The sequence below is a fragment of the Ambystoma mexicanum genome, chromosome 4p (genome assembly GCF_040938575.1).
Source record: "Ambystoma mexicanum isolate Mex_15411 chromosome 4p, UKY_AmexF1_1, whole genome shotgun sequence".
Classification (NCBI taxonomy): domain Eukaryota; kingdom Metazoa; phylum Chordata; class Amphibia; order Caudata; family Ambystomatidae; genus Ambystoma; species Ambystoma mexicanum.
Genome location: NC_090927.1, coordinates 711,519,731 through 711,543,588, shown reverse-complemented (window position 1 = coordinate 711,543,588; position 23,858 = coordinate 711,519,731). Strand labels below are relative to the sequence as shown.

Here is a 23,858-nt window from a genome sequence, read left to right as displayed (position 1 = left end):
GCAGTAGCTGTGGTACAGCCATTAATTCCTGCATTAATTCCGCCTCAACACCCCTGCTCTCAGGATCATGATACCCAATGTTACGAACCCATAAATCAGTTGACTTCTGACACTTCTCAGAGGCTAAGGAATGATGAGAAAGCAAAGCCATGTAATAGCGCACTACCTTGTATTTTCTGCACCCTCTGCAATCAAGTAAACTGGAGGGAAAGCCCTATGTATTGGGAAGGTCAGGTTAAGGGCATCGAAAATGCTGTTATACAAACAAGGAACTGACCTCATCCCATCAAAAATATTTATCTTGTTACACACACTGTTTTTTCCGTGTGATGCTCTACGAACAGAAGGCTTAAGACTAATTCGCCTATGAAACAATAAATGTTGAACCCAAATACTCTGGATATCTAATTAATTTGATATCTCAGGCTACCCCGAAGCATCGAGTGTTGCTGCCTTGGAGCAAAAGACAATATATAGAGAAAATTACTGTGATAGCTTAGTGGCTATTTATTAATTGTACAGTTATTGTTTAGCAAATAGACATTATCTCCCAAAGGAGCATTTACAAAAAATGGTACTTTCAGAAACAGAAACCATGATCATTAAAGTGCACAGTGAATTGCATCGAATAGTATGGAACATACATTCTGGTATTTGGCAAGAAATAAACATTTTCAAACAAAAACCATCCACACAATGTGTAACTGAATACACAGTCTATATAATGAGTTAAAAAGACAAATTGAAGAGAAGAAAACAACAAAAAGCAAAATCCCAACACGTCCTGGTTGTGTGTGATAGGGCAAAGCAACCAAATGCGACCCCCACCAGAGTCTGATGTATTAGTGGCCACGGCCAAAGAACCAAATGTCAAGTCCTAGGGTTTGGAGCCCAGGGCATGTGTGGTTCCAAACCAATGCCAGAGGTCAGGTCCTCCTGGTGACTTGGAGGATCAGCTGGTGGGAGTTTATCAAGAGACCAATCCTAGGTCAACGTCGGTGGTTATATTCCTGCTGATTTTGAAAAATGGGCCGTATAGCAATTATGTGTCCAATAAGACGTTTCGGCGGGCAGTGAAGGCTACCTTCATCTGGACCTGCAGATGTCGCTCTGAACAGAGAAGAGGGGGGTTGTAGAAAAGAAGCTCCAATGATCAAGGTGACCAAGGAGAGGGCCCGTGCAGAATGTGCACAGGTACTGTGTGGAACCGTGGTTGCAAGAAGCAGGTTCCTCCGTGGGGGCCCGGAGCCAGTCGAGCAGAGGGTGAGTTAGAGACCTGATGTGTCAAAACTGGAAGGCTACAGACACGCTGTAAGTCATGTCAAGAGCCGGCGTGCGCGTCAATCAGTCAAACCCAGAGATGAGTGTGCAGTTGATGTGGAGCTTGCAGGTAAGTGGATAATTCCAGAGTAAAAATCAGATTGTGGCTGGAGATCCGTCTCCTCTGCAATCAAGACATTCCGGCCTCTTCCCTTCTACAGGGTTGATCACACTCCCATTCGCATCATACTGCAGCACTCACTCCCTTTACGCATGGCCGACCAGAACCATACAGGACTCCCTTCTCCTTGAGTAATGGTGGGATGAGCACAGTGGAAGTAAACCTCTCCTCCCTAGAAGCCATCTCAGCCTCAAAGCTAATGTCAACACCATACTCGACAAACTCAACAACATCTTAAGGGACACTTCCAACCCACCTACGTACACCTGAAGAGGCAAACCCACACAAGGCAAAACCCTCCACTTCATGACACTAGGCAAAACCCTCCACTTCATGACACGAGGCAAAACCCTCCACTTCATGACACGTGCAAGAACTTACTGCGATTGAAAGCTCTATCCACAGAGAAAAGAAGCTCTAGAGAAAAATCACAACATAATCAATGTGAAAACTACCCACTCTGCATGTAGAATCCTCATCACCACAATCAATACAAAAATTACTTATCAGCCGACTATTTCAGAATCCTCCAATAATAGCATGGACATCTTCCAACCAATAAACATTGCATCAGTTCATACAGAACCAGCAGTGTCTCATGCCACAGACAGATGCAGTTCATCCAATCACTTCTTCAAAGGCAAAGTTGCAAAATCAGACAACCCCTTAGCAGAGACATATCTCCCGGCCCTCATGGCACATGCCATAATGAACAAAGTTCAAAAGCATTATACTTGAAGAACCGACCACAATTCTTGCAGCTGTTAGTGCCACCACCTAAGAAAAAAAAACATCCTCCCCTCCATAACCGAGACTATTTCAGGGCATCATACCCAACGCATTTAAGACGGGCAAGCCCTTTCCCTACGAAAGAATGCTATGTCAAATTCACAAACTACCACCATACTACGCACTTTCATTTCAGTGAACAGATCACCAAAAAAGCAGTTGCACTTCAGTTGCATAGAAATATCAGCAAAAGATGAGTCCTAGTGAGCTATTGATCTTCGTAACAGCCATGATGAAGCATAAAGGCTGTCATCAATGATGCTCTGTTCAGTATAATAATGCTGACTCTGCACATTAGTTCTCTGCTAGGCCTGCAATATTTCAATGGCATTCATCAACTAACACTTTGCCTCCCACTCATTCAAACATGGATGTCAAGCACATACCTGACATGGAGCCCCATGAAAAAAGAATTAATCTACTACACATTCCCTACTAACCATACTCAAGCCCAGAACTGACGGCTTCCCTGTGGGACGAGGGAAGGCTGCTCTTAAGAGGGGTGTCAAGGTGAACCAGTAGTGACCCAAACAACACAGTAACACAGCCCAAAATAAAGTCAAAGGACAAAGTCAATGTCCAATCAAGGTTCTATTACAGACAGACTGAGGAAAGTAGCACTCTGAGCATAGTTCCAGGGGTGGTAGGTAAGTTAATAGCTACGGAAAGGATATGTCATTGTTGAAAACAGATGTGATTGTGACTTAACCAGTCTTTAGGGTCCATGTGGACCGGAGGGGCAGTTCAGGGTCAACAGTACCTGGATTCAGTACTTGGTCTGTGGACAGAGTCAGCCCTGATGTCGAACATTGATGCAAGCAGATCAAGCTAATTTCCGGCATGGTGGATTGTGTAGGCCCAAACAGCAAGCAGGTATTGAGTAGGGGTGAATGCAGTAACTTTGTGAAGTTGAAGGGCAACTGCCAAGGATGCAGGTTGGGGCTGTCACAGGATCACTTCATAGTTTGACCAGGCAGAGTCAGGCTTTAGCTGCTGGGAGGAGTCAATGAGTGATGCTCTAGCATTTCGAGTCGGGTGGTGACAGTTGTCAAAGTGGTGATCTTGGGTGCATCGATGTGCAGGTCGATAAGGTGGCCAGTCAAGGGCAAGCTGGGTCTAGCCATGGGTGTAACCCCTGGTCTGAGTTAGCGTGTGACTCAACAGTAATAATGTGCTGGTCCCGGCATTGAGCAGTCGCTTCGGCCCTAGCAGGTGACAGACTTAGCTAGGGCACAATGCAGCATTGAGTAGGTTGAAGTGCAAGTAATTTCAAAGTGGTGGAGGAGCACAAAACCCAGCTCTGACTTCTTCCCTCTTGTGCAGAGCGACTGGTTCGTTGCGGCAGAACAGGGAGCTCCGGCTGGTCTGGTCCTTTGGCTGTTGTGAGGCCCACTCAGAGTGACTCAAGGACAGGATGGTTAAATTCAGGTTCTGCTCGCCAAGATGTAGGGGATTCTGGGTAGAACAGCAGGTCCTGGTCCACAGCAAAGGTTTGACCCCCCCCCAAAAGGGCCTTGGAAGTGGATAGGGAGCAGATATTTCCTCTGCCTTAAAGGGATCCTTCTTAACCTCAGACTGAGGGCTTTGGAAAGTGCAACTTTCCAAAAGGAAGTCTAGTGAATTCTTCATGGTTGCTTTAGAGTGAATATTCAGTGTCTTTAGAGGATCTCCTGAAGGGGTGGGAGACCCCTTCTTTTAAAGTCAAATGTTCCCAGGTGATTGGATGAGCCTGCCTTAGTGGTCCACTCCCTGCTCTTGAATGGAGTGGACTTTGCCTTTCTGATGTCAAACCCAAAGTGCTTTGCTCCAGATGATGTGAGAGGGACAGGAAGGAGAGAGAATGACACAGAGAAAAGAAATGGTGGAAGTCTCCTTCCATTGACCAGAGCATTCCTGCCTTTCATAATCCCATCCATTTCCCTTGTCACTAAGAACAAAGGTTTTTAGAGATGCAGAACCTGGTGTGAGGCTAAACATTTTGAATGGGTGTGCTTCTTTGATGGCCTGGCAGATGACAACTGTGTGTTGAGTGGCTGTTTCAGGCATAGAGTGTTACCTGCCCTCACAAAGAGATCAAAGAAGAGCCCCAGCCATCCATGTTTCTGTCCTTCTATTTGTCAGTCTACACCCAGCTGGCCAGGATACACATAATCTTCCACAGCAGGGCTGACTCACAGGAGCTGTCACATGTTCAATATCAATTGGGATGTGGCAATGGGATAACCTCCTTGAGTGGAGTTTCTCCAAGAAAAGAAGTCTGAAATCAAAATAACTGCTTTCTTATATTCTGAGGAAGAATAAGATCCCTCTTGCGAAGAATATTAATGTAATATATTAGGATGCTGTATTTGTGGCAGTTTAAGACACCTTACACACCGTTGTCCATCTTCGAGGATAGACATCTTTGATTTATTAGCAGAGGAACAACAGAAACTAAATGCTGGGTTTTCCTGTGGAAGCACTGGTCTTTTCATTCTAAGGAAACAGTGCCTCTAGATAATCCAATACTATACTCTGTACTGGGTATACATATCTTTATTAAATCCCAGTTGTTTTACAAGGAAAAACCATTTGGGCCCAATTAAATACGGGAAGTAAGGGATGTGCTTTAAGGTCTGATTTAATTCCCCAAGGTTGGAGATCTATTGTATAAAAAGACCTACGGTGTATTCATGGTCATACAGAGGGACATCGACAAACTCAAATCCCTGTTACAATTCTGGGAAAAGAAATACATTTATTAGTAGCTGTTATTTCTAACTTACCAGCCCAACTGGTTTTGGGGAGTGAAGTTCCACATTTTGATCAGTTGATATCCCAAATATCCCAAATAGGACTTAAAATACCCAAGGATATTGGGCCTCATTACATGGTAGGAGGTAACCATGCCGCTATTGGCGGCATGGCTACTCCCTTACCGCATACCGGGTCCGGGTCCGGGTCCGTGTCCGGGTAGGCGGTATGGGGACTTACCGGGTCATTCCGACCCTGGAGGACCCGGTAACTCCCCATTCCAAATACCATTCCCCATTCCCATTTGAGCCCCCATAGTGCTCAATGGGAATGGGGAAGGAGCTGATAATGGTACCGTTATTAGCTCTGAAGTCCCTCAGCGGGTCCCGTCCTTCACGCCTGGTCAGAACAGGCGTTAAGGTCGGGACCCGCTGAGGGACCTCATAGTAGGGCGCTAAGGGATTACCGGCACCGGTGACTTTACCGGTACCGGTAATCCCTTAGCGCCTACCGTGTAATGAGGCCCATTGTCATTACAAATAAATCTAAAGGGACCCAAATTGATTACAAGAAAGCTTTTTCCTCAAATTCTACAATTCATTTATGGGAAGAAGAAGGAGTCCCATCAACAGACCCTGTTTGGGATTGGGAAACTCAATCTAAGAAACCTCTTCCTTATATGGGGGAGGCTATTGGTTCTCATCAAACCAATGACACTAGAGCGGGAGGCTGGATCTATAGGGGAAGGGCATGTGATGTAGCCCCTGGAGTCATCACTGATCCCGAGCCCTAGATGTCCTCCCATGTGAGTATACCAGGGGACCTGAGAAATCTATTAAAGGCTCCCTGGCAGTGGAGAATACAAGGTGGATGTCCATTAGAAGTTATTGTTTTGAAAGAAACATTGACACCTTCACCATCCTTAAAGAACTACCTTCACCATCCTTAGGGAGTAACTGCTTAAAAGAGAACTTTTTTGCCATCCTTGAGACATGGTTATTTGCAAGAGACATGTTTGCCATCCTTGAGAAGTGGTTATTTGAAAGAAACCATTTTGCTGTGCTTAGGAAGTGATTGTTTGGTAAAAGACATTTTTGCTATACTCGAAACGTGACGATTTGAAGGAGACACATTTTGCAATCTTTAATGAATCATTATTTACAAGAGACACTTTTGCCATCATACCTGAGACATATATGGGAAGGGAAGGGAAGTCTCCCTCTGGATACAAGGATTATTTGGTTGAATGTATTTATTTGTTTGTGAACACTTATTGCTAAACTTACATCAGAGTTTCTTACACTTTTAGTTGTTCATCATTAGTGTGAGGGTCAGATTAATGTTTTGAATATAAGGACAGTGTATATGATTTTACGATGAGACACATACTGATCTTTCGTTTTAGTTTCCTAGGTAGGGAACCTCTCTTTAGGATATGGGCAGATAGGCCCTTATCCAACCCTTTCATTCTATTAAAGATGTCTTATGTTGAAAACACTACCACTTTGTGTCCGCCTCTTATTTCTGACCCCTCACTCTACAAAAAGCTCTATATCAACATGGCCTAGTGGCAGAACCTTTGTGAAACGTAAATATGAAACTATATCTAGTCTGATATAGTGGCCGATGCGGAAATACAATTATAACTGCCAACATCCATCTGATGTCATTTTATTATCATCTGTTTTTCTGTGACTTCTGCAGCTGTCAGAGCTCTTTATAGATTGCTGTCTGGGGCTAGGTGTTTCAGCCACAACAGATGTTGGGCCCACCACTGGAAGTCCCTTAGTTCTCTGCTGGGAAGGCTTGACACCTTCACAGCACAAAAGGACATAGCCCCAAGGGGTAGGGTGTGAGCTGGATACTTCAAGGGAATCTATGCATGACAATGGAGAAGTTACACCCGGGGAATATTTTTGGCAGACAGGAGAGAGGTGAAGCATAGAGTAGCTGATGAAGGGATTTATACACTATAAAATGGGTAACATCATCATGACAATACGTAGGCCGGACTTCCTCCTTCTAACTACTCCTAACTTCATGTAGACGATGCCATCTTAGAAGCTGGCATCAGAAGACAAAACCTGTTAAAGCAGCAAGGATTGGACTCTTACTGGAGGTGTGAAACAAACCGACAGATGTGGTAAAATGATGTTTTCAAGGGGGTGAGACCCCTTTAATTGAATCACTTTTCAATTATCTTGGTAAAACCATGTTGAAGAGGATTTCACTGGAAACTTGTACAGGTAAATACTTCCCAAAGTCTCATGCCATTCGGGAGAAATTAAGGATATCCAAGGAGACAGCAGATCCTCTACCGACAGATGTGGTACTGAGGCTCAGGGGAACATTTGAAGTGGCCTACTGCTGGAAGGCCTGTCAGTGGTTTGGGCACCTATATCCAAGACTCTGCCTAATGAAGTGGCACACCTGAAAGTGCCCTTGGCAAGGTTCTTGGCTGGGAGGGTCATAAGACAAATCTACCTTTTCTCAGAGACTTCGTGGAGGGTCTCACAGCACCATATCTACAAGAAGAAGCTTTGTTTGGCTCTATCTGCAATGGAAAACCATTTCCAGCCGGTTCAATAGTCACGAAACCCATTAGAATCACTGCAAAGATCCTACAGAGCTCGCGTTCATGCTCTGTTCTTCAAATCCCTTTGAATCACTTAGTGCCAGCCAAACTGCACATCAAGAACTGTTCAAAGTTTCTTTGTTGCCGTTGTTGTACCAAACCATATTGTCAGAACCTATTGAGGAAGCTTGCCACATAAGTAAATTGCTACCTCAAGACCCTGTAAAACCTCTAAACTATGTGGATCCCATCACCCTCACTTGTTCCAAGTTCCTTGAGACATTGCCTCTTGTTGAATTACAGCACGTTGCTTAATCCAGTTGAACCAGCCACTGACTCAAACCAATTTAACCCATTAGAGAGCACACAGAAGACTGTCTCACTACTGTCCAGCTCCTGAAAAAAGTTATGAAGGTATCTACAGTGGTTCAGTCCACCTGGCCTTGTTCATCTATACATTAAAAGATATATTCTTGAATTTGAATTTGCTACAAAGACTATTTACCTGCAGACCCCTGTTATTCACTACAGAGAGGGCCCCTTTTCTACAAAAGTCTGCATCATCTGTGTATTTCCTTACTGGGGGGCTACTAGTATTTTTGATAGTTTACTTTTACCTTTTAGTGCAATTAACATCTTATTTCTTGTAGACCCTTGATTGGACATTGCTTGTATTTTGATATTTACCATAATATTGTTCGTGTATGCCTCTATCCTGGCTCACACCCTTCTGAAGAGTATGTGCCTGCCCTCAGCCCATGCTACCTTAAGCAGTATAGTAAGTATACCATTCATGCAATGCCTCTTCCAAATCTATGATTGGTATCACTGCTGGTTTAGTGTGTAGCTGAGTAGGAGTTTAAAAACCACTACTCATCCCTGTACTCCTGCCGTGCAGTAGTTGATTTGCTACACTTATGGCAAGTGGTTGGAATACAGTACGGGCTGCGCCCACAGCTTAGTCTTCCAAAATAAAAGTATTGTGTAGGCAACTTTACAAACACTAGCAGGTATTTTTTGTAGAATGCAACGGAACAATGAAGACTATGAAGGACTGCAGAGTCAGCCTCATTTGCTATCTGTGTCTGGACAGGGGACTCACTCCTCTTTGGCAGTAAAGTTAATAAGCATGAAATGCTGAAGCTCCTCCAAGTCTTTGTGGGAGCAAGGATGTCTGAGGAGGCCCAGGAGATTAATAGTGGCCCAAACCCCAAAGCAAGGTACCCATTCCAGTAGGGAGGGTTTGGCAGAAGAAGGGGATGTCAGCAGTCATAACTGTTCACACCATTCTTTCCAAAGGGAGGATTGTGTGGTTTCTTAAAGGTACTGAGGCTCAAATAGAACCCAGTGTAATATCACTGTAACTGAGAAAACTACTGGAAAGATGCTTCTGGAATAGAGGAAGATAGTAGTTGCAGAGCAGAAGCATAGAGATTTGGTGATGTTGCACATGCTAGAGCTAGAGGAGCAGAAGGCGGCTCACAGAAAGACCTCTCGGGAGGAGGAAAGTATTTAAAGCCACGGCACCGGGGTCAAGCCCAGATGTCTGTGGGAAAGAGTAAATTGTCGCACATGTGCTGGGATGGTAACCTCCTCTCGCACTTGAACCGGAATGCTTTTTCAATGTTGTCAAAGCCCCTTGGGTTACTCCCCTGTCGGGACAAGGCTTTATTATTAATTAGGTCCAAATTGATTGCGAATCGGTTGAGAATATCACTTCTCAGATAAAATGCAGAAGGGACATCTCTCACGATCCAGCAATTATGGTCTATGCTTTTGTTGCCAATGGACATTTTTAGCATACACCTGCTAGGCAGGAGATTTTTGGAATTTGGGGTTTCCAGACCTACTTCCCATTTATCAATCAATTTAAATATGTGAATGGTCTGATCTTTTGGGAGTTTCCTGAATAATTATTCGCTGATGAAGCTCCTTCATTATTCAGGCATACTCTGACCAGCACTGGTTCCTCGCCCTCATTTAAGTGAATGGAGAAAAACAACTGCTCACCCTTTTTCTGATTGTTCGTCAGACTTTGAGCAGATTCTTCCTTGTCTGGTTTCGCGGCACTCAAGATTTCTTCTGATTTTGGACTGGTGTAAAATGTTAGGGTGTTCCCTTCCAGTGTGAATTGCCACTTAAAACTGGGAGGAAGGTTGGTTTTCAAGAATGGAGAAGGTCTTCCAATCACCAGTCTGTTCTCCTACAGAGATGACTGTGATGTCTGGAATTTGGTTCTTTTTTATTTAGAACTTTACATTCTCAGAGCGTTAATCAATTACGTGACAGGTACAATTCAGGCTTATATAATTGGTACTCATTTTTAATTTGATAGGGCGGTTAGTCTGAGTCCAGAGAACCTTGTTTACACAGTCAATCAGAGGTGATAACCTCCTCAGGTGATCATTCCCCAGTAAACAGGTTGTGCCCTCTGGGAACAGGGTGTGCTCTCTGGAGTCACAACAATCACTGGATGTTTCAGCCGGTGCCGTCCAATTTTTATGTCCAGATCTGCAGTCCGTTCGACGGAAATATCATTCACGTTGGAATTTTGGAGTTGTCTGGGAAGTGGTGTCAGTGGAATTTGGTGGCCCTCCCCCATCCTCAGTTTTGTTGGTCAAAGGCTCTTTTTGACAAGAGGGTGGTTTGGGATCCAGTATCCACCTGAGCTGATAATTCACACTGACCCTGCACCTTAACTGGTGCGTAAAATCAGCCTTCTTTCTCCTGCAACGTGCAAAGAAAGTGTTCATAATTTGACAGCACAGTGGTCCTTTTCTCAATATTGAACTCCGACACTGTGTGATCTTGGGTAATTTTCTGTGTCAGAGTTCGGGGATCTGTAATAAAAACTATGCAACTTGCAATGGGAGTTGTTGTGGAATCCTCCTTTTCCCCAGATCCTTGGCTGTCCCCGTCACCTGGCAACTGTTCTCAGAACCTTTTTGGAGAAAAGACACCCCCTCTATTTCACTTCTGTTTGGCTCACATGTGTGGGGTTGAATAATTTCTGGTTCTGGTTCTGGGTCGGTCTCCATACTATCATTGTCCCACTCAGGGTCTTTTGGGAACCATTTTTCTTTGGAAGGGATCACCCTGTTTTTGAAAGAGATGGTCTGCTTACATGCATACTCCAGGAATTCTTCTCTTTCAAAGGGGATAATGTGGAGTTCCTCCACAAAGTGGGTTCTTCTTTGGCCTCTCCTACTAACCCTTTTCTCTTTGGGTTCTAACATTTTGGGGGTAGAAGAGACTTTTTCAGGCTGGGAGGTTTTTAGGGGTTCTGTTTGGGTGAGAAAGGAAGCTTCCTCAAGGGATTGGCATCTCCCTCCACCTAGGCCCCATCCTCTGGAACCTGTATTTTGGCAGAGGTTTCCTCCCGTCATTTTCCCCCTGGGGCATCAGACCTAGCTTTTGTGGAATTCTGGGAAGCAGGGTTCAGTTGAGAGTTGGACTGAACCCTCAGCATGCGCCCCAGATCATTTGTCAGTTGCTGGACCTGTCGCTCCAGTTGCAAGACCTTGTCTGGGTGGTAGGGAGGTCTCAAGTCATACCTCTGCTGCTCCTGAAAGGGATAACTGTCCCTTCACCCAGACTAGCTCGGGTACTGGAAATTCCTCACATAATTTTACATCCTGAATCACCCTTCTCCCAGGTTTAGGGATCTATTATTCTGGGACCGGGGAGAGAGAGGAGGATTGTTTTGGAAGTTCCGGTTTGGGGGATATCTGGGGATAAAGTTCCGATTGGGAGGTGGAGTGATGCTTCTCTCCTGAGGGAAGTTTGGAGGGAAGTTTCCCAGTCAGTACTTACCTGATTAGTTCCCCCCCTGGGGCCGGGGGAGTGTATACATACCCCAGGATTGGTTTAGTACCCTTGTTCCTAGGACTTATATAGGTGGCAGGGTCAGAGGGATCATTGTTCTGAGCCCCCACCTGACTACGATTCGATAGGGCTGGGTTGGGGAGGGGTCCCTTCTACTTTCAATTTTGCTTGTTGGCAGGAGGGTTACTTTAAGGACCCCCGTCCCCACATCCAATGGAGTGGTAGTTTATACCTCTACCACCTTTGCAGCAGGAGGGGTGTTTGATGGTTTGGGGGTTTTGACAGAATATTTACTCTCAGCGGGCTTTTGGACCTCATAAATCCTGGTGGCCTGTTTAATCACCCAATCCAGGATCCTATGCTTGTGAAAGTCAGGCACCAACTGAGTCATTATGTATTTGGGGAGAGCATGAAAATATGTAGTTATGACCCCCTACTATTGGTGTTCACCCACCGGGAAGTCTGAGCAGTGCCCGTTTTAACTCCTGCACAAACTCCCTAGGCGCCTGATGCTCCCCACACTGCAAGTTATAGGCAGCCTTACATGCCTCTTGTGGGTTCCTATAGGTGGAAAAATGTTTCAGCATGGGCACCTTATAAGCGGACCATTAATATGATCCTGGTCCTCCAGTTCTCCAGTTCTGCAAAGAAACTGAAGTACTCATGTGAGAATGTCCATTTGGAAAATGCTATACAATTCACATTGTCCCTGATCTGGAATGATGCCATCACCTGCTCATAAAGTTTCAGGTGCTCCCACACTGAATACTTGGAATTCTTGTGGTTTGGGGTCAGGAAGCTCTTTATGGCTTTGATTTGTCTTATTGGGTCTTTGACAAAAACCCTTTCTTTGTTTCCCTGTATTTTTCTTCTTCTGCACCAGAGTCCATTCACCTTCTGACTCAGAACTGCTACCGGTACTCCCTTCCCTGTTTTCTAGGTGCTCCCTATCTAGATGAGACTGGGAATATCTCCCAGAACCACAGGGTCTGGACTCCTCTAGCCTGGACCAAAGTGAACTCTCAGGGTCACTCTCCCTGGAGTTCCTTTCAGGCCCAGAATAGAAACCAGTTTCCTCATCCCTCTTACCTGGGAGTCAGGGGAATATACCCATTCCCCTGAATATAAAAAGGTTTTTAGAATGCCCTTCCTAGGCTGAGGGTCTGGCTTTTATCCTTCAGCGAAGTGGGCAAGGTGGTCTCTCTATAGTCACATCTTCAACCAATCTAACTCCCTGACTCTCTCCTTGTAAGAGTTTTCATGGTCTGAAGTACTTATCGTATTATTCCTTACTTCCCAGGGCACACTGGTCCGGCCACTTTCCCTTATGTGTGGTACAGATGAAAAATCATGAATATCAGACAGGGACTGGCCTCCTCGGTCAGTTGGACTAGGCCTGATTAAGTCTAACTGCCTCATGTCACCCTGTTCTGGATAGGTGGGATGCATGAGGTCAGTTCCCATTTGTGCATTAGAGGTTACAAATGACTGGTATGAGGCCCCTGTTGGGAATGGCGCCTTGGCCCATATCCTGATTGGTCACGGTGCCTCAGGTCCTGTTTATCCGTTTTGATTCCCTTGGTGAAGCTTCACACCTGTGTCTCTCTTTATTTATTTGCTGTTGGTAGCCAGAGAGCTGGCTTTTTAATTCTGACACTAAGGCCTGATTGATCTTATTTTCCCTGCTCTGAACTACCAACCTATCCTTTGTTTGCTGCACCTCCTGCTGAAGTGATTCATTTTCCCTCTGTGAGCCGTGTATGTTGTGTGCATATTCAAGAGGCTTTTCCTTCAGGAGACTAATCTCTTTTTCTTGTTCATCCCTACATTTTGCTGCCTGTAATAGTTCAGCTTCTATGTGCCTCACCCGCTCTGCAAGCTCATTCCTTTCTTCCCTAATTCTGGTTAGTTCCTGAGAACCTGACTGTTCCTTTTCATCCTCCATTTCCAACTGATTTATCCTCTGTAATAGGATGCTGTTATCCTGATTCAAGAGGTCTTTTCCTGAGCTAGCTGTGTCCTCTGTTGTTTCAGAGTAGTTCCCCGCTGATGTATCTGATCAAAGTAATTTTGGGAATCAACCCCTTTGATAATTCATTGACTAGTTTCAGTTTTCAATTGTTTTATTTCTGATTGGAATGCGATAATGTCCTCCAAAAAGACTCTATTCAGAGCAGACTGGTCATTTAGCTTGTGTTGCAGTGCACTCAGATTTTCTACACACTCTTTTTGTGAATATTTCTGTGCAAAAAACTGTGTTTCACGCTCTGCACTCTCTTGCTGCAGTGTTTTTAACTCGGCTTTGAGTTGTTGAACAAGATCCTCGCTCTGTGACAGGTCTCCAGCCTGATTCATCCTACTGGCCTCACTATTTTGCGAGAGATCTTCTACCAACAGCAAATGAAAATATAACTGAGCAGTTAGCTGAGCCATTTGTATCTGTTCATCATGGGCAGTTGTGGTCATATAAAAGGCTTCAAGTGCTTTGTGCAATAGTCCGGCATCAAGCCAAAGACCATTGCTTACTGAGGTAACCTCCCGCACAATTTGTGTTTGCCAGTGTCCTGCATCATCCTCAACCCATTCTCCTTTGAGAAATAATTTAGTTAGGAGATGCTCCCTGGCTTCCCCAATTTGTACAGTAGTCATTTTCACAATTGGCTTTTTGCACTTTAATGAAACTTTCTTTATGCAGGGGCAAACTCACCCTGTTCCTGCTTGATTTCCTCACTCAAATAAATTATTATACACTCATAATTTTTTATCTGTGCACCTCTCTGGAACTCAGGATTCAAGTCCTAGTGGCACTTTAACAAAACAAAGATTACTTTCCCTTCACCTTAATGCAATTGCATCAAAATGAATACACTGTCACAATGTACTTGTCATAGGTCAGGAATAGGAAGCTAAATCCCGCCCGAGCCCCCAATTTGTAACAGGTTATTGATAAACCACCCTCAACATGGAGAGTTCCTTCCCTCCCCACTCAAGTGGTTATGCAACAAACTATTTAAAAGATTCTTTTTTTCAGCCCTATCTCAGACACATATCATGCCCCTTGGATCCCTCTCCCCTGAGCTAACAATGAGCCAAGAACCAGGCCGGTGTATGGGAAATATATTCATAAAACAGTAATAGAAATGAGCACAGAATGTCAAAAACACAACCTTATCCATGGCACAACACAATCAACTTCTCTCAGCATAAATACATCACAAAAGTGTGTTAAAAAGAACACAATCAAAATTCTTACTTTCTGCAAATTTCACTTCACGAAATAATTACACTGATTAATAGGCACGTATGTAGTGTTGTGCGATTTTGATTTTCTTGCAGGCTTAAAAGGGTAGCAGTAGGATTTCAAGATTGTTAAAAATACATATGGCAATTATAATTTTGCCCACAGTTTTGGTTTAAAATAAACACAAGGTGATGTATCGCTTTGTTTTTCAGACCCCCGTTCCTTTGATCCAGGTTTGTAAGTCAGACAGAAAAATTGGAATGCTTTAGGGAATTTTGGATTCAGACCCCCCACCTTACTGAAAGGCCTGTGTTAGGGAAGCTGGATAAATAGGTTGGACTGATTTAAGAACAAAGACACCCCTCTTCCGTAAAGAAGTCAGGGTCAGTTGGACAACAAGGATTGCACAATTGATGTATAGGCTATAGTTTTCAGCACACACTGAGAAGTGAGCTTTGTTGATTTCGAATTTTAACAAAATTCAGCCCATAGTGTTCTGCCAAATGGGTAATTAATTAAATTAATATTTTTGGTTAAATAGGCTAAGGATCTACACAGTTTCGCCCCCTGCCCACTATAAAGGGAAGGGATTCAAGGCAAGAAGACTCCCGTGCCTTTTGGTTTCCCAGGGCTCAGTTCTACTTACATAGCAAGCCTCTGTTTAAGGTTCCGGAAAGCCAGCTGCATCTCAGGATACTCTGGAAAAATAGGGCAGAGGTCTGGTTACTCCACTCTCAAAGATGGCCTCCCACTCTCCACCATAGGACCCAGTCAGCTTCGAGGCCTTCCTACAAATATACAGCTCCACCCAGATGCACTCTGAGCAATCTCCTCTGGTGTCTCCTTACAGCTGTCACACGTTGAGTTTCAACAGCCTTCATGATGGCATGTCTCTTGTCTGTCTGTTCCTCTCCTTTTTTTTCCTTCCTTCTGTCCTAGTGCAGTCCCCCTTACATAGCAACAATGACACCACCAATTTTACAATCTTGGGGAAGTACCCTGCAATAATCCCTGCCACTAGGATTGGAACATTAACCTTCTCTCTCCTCCAAACCCGCCTCCAAGTCAGGATTGGTTTAGGGGTCTGGAGCAACATATGGCAATCCCCATTTGTCATCATCCTTTGTTCTCCTTTCAACTTTTTTGGTAAAAACTAGTTATGTGTCACAACTTCATAAATTTACTAGCAACTGCCAGACTAAACATATTTTTTGCTTCAGCTAATTGTGGGGAATTAAAATAAGCCGACCACCAAATCTGAATCTTGTAGCACGGCCATGTGGCACCTTTCTGCTGTTTCCATAAAATGTACAACAGTTATGAATATGTAAGTTATGAAGCATATCCCTAATTTCATTTTCCACCCGCTCACCAACTCTCACATTTGGAACATATTCAGATCAGAAAGAAAACTAGTTTAACTGGCCATTACAGTTCCCAGAGTCACTGATAGATACATTTTATATCCCCAAAATCACCTGGAAATTACATATAAATGGTACATAGATTAAATCCATCTGATTTATGATGGTTGAGAAAAAAGCCTATATCATAATAGTTCTTTTTAAATTCATTGTTAAACTTCATGTGGGACAAATGGTCCTGCACCTGCTTCCGGGAATTTGTTTTCACTGGGTCAGCCTGTGCCCACATAATTCTTTTTTTTATTCAATCTCCTTTGTGTTGGAAGCTTGCTCATTGAAGTGAGTTCCCCCCTTTTCATACATTTTAGTCTTGCTGCAGCCATGGCTGACTTTTCTTGAAGTCCATGCTTTCAGAGCCAGCAGATCTGGGGAAAACTGAATTTTCGACGCCTTTCGCAGGACATTTTTATTGCAGTTGGTCATTACATGGGAGATGTGACATCCAGGCTGGCAGTGGGCGTTTTCCTTGTGAAGTTTTGCCCACAGCCAGCAAAGGTGTCTCCCTTGGGGCTGACGTTTTTTCATGAAGACAAAGTGGCTCTTCAAATGTCACTGGAGTTTTGTGGGTGAAACATAATATACATTGCTCTTTGTCAACCCAAACATCATGTTTTGTTTTCCTGACATTTTTCTGTGAGCAGTGATATTTGTTCACTTTTACTTTTTCAAACTGTTTTTATTTGCACACACGTGCGGCTGTTTTTGTTTTCTATGTTTAAAAATCCTGTTTTCCATGTGACAGGGACTTCTGTTTCCTCCTTCTTTTGTAAATGAAAATGCTGCTTATCCATTGGTAAGGACAGGTGGGCCCCTTTCCACATGGCTCTTTAATTTTACTTGAAAAACAAAAACTAAGGCCAGGCCGTTTTTGTTTCAGTGTTTAAAATCCTGCCATTCATGTGAAAGGGACTTCTATTTGGGGCCTTTAAATGCACCCCACATAATCTGCCCCTCTCTCTCCAGCCCCTAAAGTCACATGGCCTTGTGAAACTAGGAAGGGCTACCAGATCTAATGATATTTATTTACACTGTTGGTCCTTCAATAACTAGGCAAGAGCCGATTTCACATATCTCAATGTCGCATTTATTGGCTCGTCTCAAGCGATATGATCAAATGTAGTTAAAGAAACTGAAAGATACTCTCAATGAACCATCCTGGAAATGTCCTCGTTTTTACTAAATGCCCTTTGCTTTTGCGCTCTGTATTCGACCATCTTTCAATCTTGAATGCCCACTTCCAGCTGGTCCACGATCGTGTATTTGTGGAAATGAATGCACACACCTGCTGTGAGAGTTTGAGCCCGTTTCGGCTTCAGGTTATAGTTGTGGGTGGTGAACGAAGTCTCATCCTCTGAAGGGAGTTGTGCGGCAGCCCCATGACATTCAGAATAGCTCGATGATATGATAGGTTATTTATAACACTCTTAATACGAAGCGGTTTCTAAGCGTGAACCCAGGGATCGAACCTGTGTTGCTCCGTGTCGTCTTGCTTCCAAGGCGAGCACATTGACGCCGAGCTATCCTTCCGATTATAGATCGCTGTATCTCAACTTTCATCCTAAAATGAAACCTTTTAATGATAAAATGCACTTAATAATATTATGAAACCTTCTTACAAATTCTAGACACAGTTGCCTGAATTCCCAGTATAAACGCTGAAAAAACAGAAAGGGTGTTGCTTGTTTAGTACACTAACTGTCGGAAATAGGACCTGGTATCTCTCTGGCCTTCTAGTTTATAAGACAGTGTTGTAACTCCTAAAATGTGACTAAACCCTACCATGAAAACGCTATTTCAAGTGCACTTTCCTGCGCATAAACACGCGCATCAGAGTGATCTGTTTATGTGTCATCTGGGCTGTTATGAATGAATAGCCAGGAGAAAAACAGCGAGATATTTAATTTTCTCCATAGGCTACTGCTTTTCACAGTGATTGGCTTTGTGGTTCACCGTGGAGGTAGGTGCCTTGGGAACTGAAGGTCGCGGGAGCAAAGGCAATACTCAATTATATTCATCCCATCCTTCTTACAGAGCAGGCCGTGCTGCGTGGCTCAGGGCTGGCGCTGGGATCAGCATAGCTTACCTTGTCAGTGCTAGGGAAGGTACTCAAATATGGTTGGCACTGCAGAAGGAGAAAAGATGACTAGACATGTTTCATTAACCATGGTGCCAAAAGTCTGTTTTATTCTTATTTGCTGTAAACATGCAACAACTATTATATGGAACACTTTTGTACTGTTCCAAATGTGTTGTTGGCTAAACCCTTTGTCCAAGAGTTGTATACAACTTGAGCTGCTTCCAAATGCAAGTCGGTGCCCGACGAGCTATTGATGCGCCTACCAGGAGACGAGCATCGTGGGTGCTCTGCTGTCTGGCACTAGCTGTCTACATGTGCATCGTGAAAAGAGGTTTATGAAACCACTGGATAGTTCTGCCAGGTTTGGGATGTGGTGTGTTCTGGGACACGTTTGAGTGTGGAGAATCTACAATGTTCAAACCCCTTACCACAGCGACCCCTGGGACTACGACCATGGGGGTCCGGCAGACCTTTCTGTGTGCGGCCAAACCTGAGTGAAGTGGACTGTGGGGTTCTTTGTGATTTGATCGAGTTTTTATTTTGTCAAATTCGATTTCTTAGAATTGTATTTTTTATTTGTTTACATTCAGCGGCAAATATAAGCTGGAGGAGAACCCCTGAACCCCTGAAGCCCCCAGCCCTGACTTTCCCCTTTACTTATTAGCATGATAACCACTCCCCCACCCCTACATCCACATATTCAGGCGGCCAAATGTGTCTAAAAGGAATCGACAAATTCGAATTCAATTCATTCTGTTGCGATATATCTCCCTATCCCGTCTGTCGCCCCCTACCGAAAACAGCTGCAGGGTACAGTACCTTGCGAACATGCAGGTACAGTACCTAGGCCTATGCTGCCTGAATGTGGGCACGCACGCACTCCTTCCTGTCACTGCAAAATGTGCATTCAGTGTGAAAACAATGATCACCAAGTCTGATGTGATGTGAATCTCATCACTGAAACTCTTGAGGAAGGTGATCTCACGCGTCTACGTTTCTTACAGGTGCTATAGTGAGGCAATGATGGGCAGTAAACACCAACGGGAGAAGAGTGTGACTTTGCATCGCACCTGATGCTGGATTCTTTAGCATGGCGGTAGCGAGTACAGACGAGCATAGACAGAGGTCGACGGAACGGTCAGACACAAATGTTGAATCCTTTCTGTTCATTCCATTGCTGAAATCAGAAACGAAGACATATGTGTAAGCTTGAATGTACCACACACTGCAATGCGACCATGCATTTCTCCCTATTTTATCAGTTATGAAAACGTGTGCCCCCTTCCTCTTCTTCCCTGGCTGCCTCTGCTACTGGCCCTTAACTTTGCTGGCCCGTTCTGATCCCTGTGGATCCATCGGTGCCAAGGGTGTGTGTGCTTAAGACATGCTTTCTGCTGTGCATCAGGACATTGACACCCGCTATATGGCAGCAGGCTCCCACGCTGCATATGTTTCGATCTGCAAGTTGATGGCAGCAGCTTGCATGGCTGGAATGGGAAAAGTGTCTGGAATCGTGTTTCCAGACTCCGGATATTGTCTGTGACTTTATCTTGCACAGGAATAAAGCAGAAAGGTTAGGCGAACAAAATCTACATAGGCGTGTATGTTCATTCATGTATGCGGTTTGGTCTAGCAATAGTCTTAGGTGAAGGAGTGACCTACTTTATCGATTTAAGTTTACTCTAGTCCAAGTAGATCAAGGAAATGTGTCACTTAAGCCAAGTTCATTTCTGCATGGCAAGTGGAACGGTCATTAGGTACAGAGGCAACGTTCTAGGTAAAGGAGAATTACAGAGAATGGCAGGTGATGTATTGACTCCTAGACAACCGCTTTCAATAAGCCCACTACGGGCAAGCCAATGGAGCTCATGTTTCAGTGAGCAGTAATTTAAATGAAAGGCGTAAATGCCTTGTCTAAGGCTTTTACACCTTCCATTGACGCCACAGCACATTTTCAAACATTTGTATGGCGGAGAGGAGGGGCGGAAAGCAATTTGTGTTTCTGCCGCATTCCTTCCTTTCTGCCATACAAGTGCTCCAGCCTTTATTTGCGCTGGCATGGATTTTCATGCCGGTGTAAATGTTGAAGATCCCTATGGGGTCCGCCGGCTTTATGCACCACCATAAAGCAGGCGGACCCCATAGGGATCCATTGTACACACTGAATTAAACACTGCCTGGCATGCTCGCATGCCAGGCAGTGTTTATTTGCAACTATGATGACTGCTTACCATGCATGGTAAGCAGCATTCACAATCAAAATCAAACGCTGCCTGGCATGTAAGCATGCCAGGCAGCTTTTACTCTCTCTGCACGGCGGAGTGCAAAAGTGTAGGGGAAAAGGTGGCGTACATGTGTGTACACTGCCTTTTCCCCTGCACATTTCAACTCTGCCATGCAAATAACAAAAATTTGGCGGCGGGGACTCGGCTACGCCTGAGTGCAAATGTACCAGGTCCCCGCAATCAAATTACGTATTTACATAAAATGAGCTCGAATGTGTTGGGTGTCAGGAGCGATGAGTCTTGCACATGATTTGCTAGTTGCTTAAATAGGGTGGGATTGAGGGAGAGGTGGCATGACAGTTGCTCAGGTTTCATGAAGGTCTAGTCCTGATCATTGAAGTGTGCTACTGTCTCGCAGTGATGCTGGAGAGGAAGCACAGCGTGAAAATATCTGTTATCTAGGACCCCTAAATGATCGCTCTTTTCTACCCATTAATCTCCTCAGGAAACAAAAAGCATATGCTTCTGGGTAGTAGCACACAACTATATACTATATATGTATATATCCTATAGTTACAAACCACAGTAAGTACATGGCAAGCCCAAAGCAACAAGCAATAGCAGAGGCAAATATCACATAATAGGGTAATCAGATTACCAAAGGCACAATATCCGATTCCACGCCCAGAGAACACTCAGGGCCCGATTCGCAACGAGGCGCAGTGAGCATGCTAAACAGCACGCCTTTTCTGAAGTGGACTTGTGCATTAGCGCGTTGCACGACAGTGCACTGTCTGCGATCTGCCTGTTTTTTGAGATAACGGGCGGATTGCAAGTCTCGGCAGCATTTTTGTTATATTGGATGGTAATCGCAATTTAATGAAAGCGCTGCCGAGAACACCTCCTGGAGAGGGAGGGGGTATTTTGCATCTCCCGGGAGATCGTTTCTGCCTTCCTGTTTTCTTGTTCTCTGTGCGACCCCCACATTCTGCCACCATTCTTTTTTTATAGGTGGAAGATGGCAAAAAATTGCCTTGAAATAGTCACAGTTTCTCCAAGTATAAAGAAAACATTGCAGTGAGTGAGTGCATTTGTCCTTGGTTTCATTTTCTGATGGAGTGAACGGAGAATCAAAGCTCGTCCAAGTACCACAGACCATCGAATTTAGCGTGTTTTAATGTCTGGCAGGCGGCAGGCCACATTAATACCCCAATTCCCAATGTGCACCTGCTGCACAGAACCCCTATTGTCATTAGCTAACACCGTCAAGCTCTGTGTCCCTTCTCCTAAGCCATTTCTCCCTATCTGTATGCCTTGCCTGCTAATAAAATAAATCAATCTTTCTGAACCAGGCTCTCTAGTGTCACTCCTTTATAACAGCGATACAGACCTCCACCAAAGAGGTACCAAATATCTGCACCAATTTCAGTCTGTTGCTATTGTGGAGGAGTGCCACCAGAATAGCCATGCAAAGAAACGTTTTCCGAAAATGCTGGTTGCTAGTTTGGTTTCCAGCCAATCAAACTAACCGGCACACAGGTTCCAAAAGTGGCGCTTTCTGTGCACCCTCAGTAAAATGTCCATACTCTAGAATAGGTGTTAATTACCGAAAATGTCAGAAAGTCTTTATACAACTTTTCCGGTAATTAACACCTCCTTGAGAATCGGGCCCTGAGTCCCTAAGGACGAGCACACCTCCGCAGAGTGACAAACAGGCAGTCATTGCTCTAACAAATGGGCCTTTTGCATCTCCAAAGGCAATACGGACTCTCCATTTGTTCCAAGAAAAGGGCCCACATCCAGGTTCGCATCTCTGGTGCATCTAACAACATGGCTGAACTCTTAAAAATCTGCAAGGAACTAGCCAATCCTTCCGCAGTCCCCATCTCGCCTCTTCCCGCTCAGGCCATTAGGAATGCAATGGCCACACACTTCACTGCAAAAACTCGGGACATCCAGAGAACTCTCTCTTCCTTTTCCCCATCCTCTCCCCCATCACCCTGCCACCTATTGCCTCGCATCCTCCCTCTGCCTTTCTCTCCTCATCACATCTGATGAGGTCACTAAGGTTGTCCACTCTATGAAGGTCTCCTCCAAACAGGTCTCCCCTTGTTCTTCCAGAACTATTAAGGACAATATTGTCTCTCTTGCCCCAGCACTTGCTGATTTATGCAATCACTCTCTTGCTACTGGGCCTTTACCCTCTTCTCTCAAGCACTGTCTTGTGTGCCCTCTCCTGAAAAAAACATCCGCTGACGCCTTGTGTCGGGCTAACTACTGGCCCATCTCTATCACCACCTTCCTTGGGAAACTCTTGGAGAAGCTGGTCTTCCCTCAACTGACCCAGCATACTGAGCTTGTTGGGTGCCTAAATGACCCTCAATCTGGATTTCAAGCATCTAGAGGCACAGAAACTGCTCTCCGGAACACCCATGAAGTACTGATCGCATCTCTTGACTCCAGCTGTTCTCATTCTACTTGATCTCTCCTCTGCATTTGATACGGTCAACCACTCCATCCTCAGAAAGCGGATTCACGATACCCTTGGTATCTCTGAGCGGGCAATAGACTGGCTGACCTCTTTCCTCACTGACCGTTCCTCCCAGGTTATCCTGGGCTCTTTCTCCTCTCCCACCTCTATCTCCACATGTGATGTCCCCCAGGGCTCTAAAATGTCTTCCTGACTCTTTAACATCTTGCTTGAACACCTAATTTCCACTTTCTCCCCTTACTTTCAGTATTATGCAGATGACACACAACTTTTGTTCAAACTTCCCTCTGAACCTCTCCTTACTTCCTCCATCATTCCTGACTGCCTATCTGCCATCCTGTCCTGGTGTGCTTCCAATGATCTCTGCCTCAATGCCAGCAAGGCAGAGATCCTTCCCATTGAGACTCCTGCTCCCTCTTTCTTCCCTTCACTCTGGACACCCTCTATGGGCTCAGCCTCTTCTCCTTCATCTGAAGCCGGAAACCTTGGAGTCATCTTTGACTCCTCTCTTTCCTTCCTCCCTCAGATCCAGTACCTTGCCAAGAAGGCCCACTTTCAACCACCTCCTCAAAGGAATCCTTCCTTTCTTCATATTCCCCCAGAAGCGCAATGTCTCTAGAGCTCTGGCACTCTCTAGGCTGGACTACTACAACAGCCTTTTCCTTAATCTACCCTCTTCTCCTCTATACATCCCCTCCAGTTTAACCAGAACAGGGTTGCAAGACTTAACCTTGGCCACAAGCCCAGGGACCACATCGCTCCAACCCTAAAATCAAATTCAAATCCCTCTGCATGATGCATAAGGCTGTCTGGGGCTGGGGTCCATGCTATCTACAACTGGCCTTACCAAATCCTCTACCTCCAGATCTTTATACTCATCTGGTACCAACTCTCTGGCTGTCAATCGCTTCCCTAAACAGCAAGCTGGTGGCCAATCTCTTTCCTCGACTGGCTCCCTCCTCCGGAACAGCCTCCCCCTTCCTCTCCGTTTTGAGCCGGATCTCCTTGACTTCCAGAAGCTCCTCAAGACTTTCGTT

The 23,858-nt window shown here is 44.8% G+C and overlaps 1 protein-coding gene across 2 annotated transcripts in view; it reads left to right on the top strand.

Annotated features, from left to right (window-relative positions):
- Positions 1-23,858, top strand: part of IMPG1 (interphotoreceptor matrix proteoglycan 1) — a 1,923,199-nt gene that overhangs the window by 983,937 nt on the left and 915,404 nt on the right. The gene's annotated exons all lie outside the window — the stretch shown is intronic.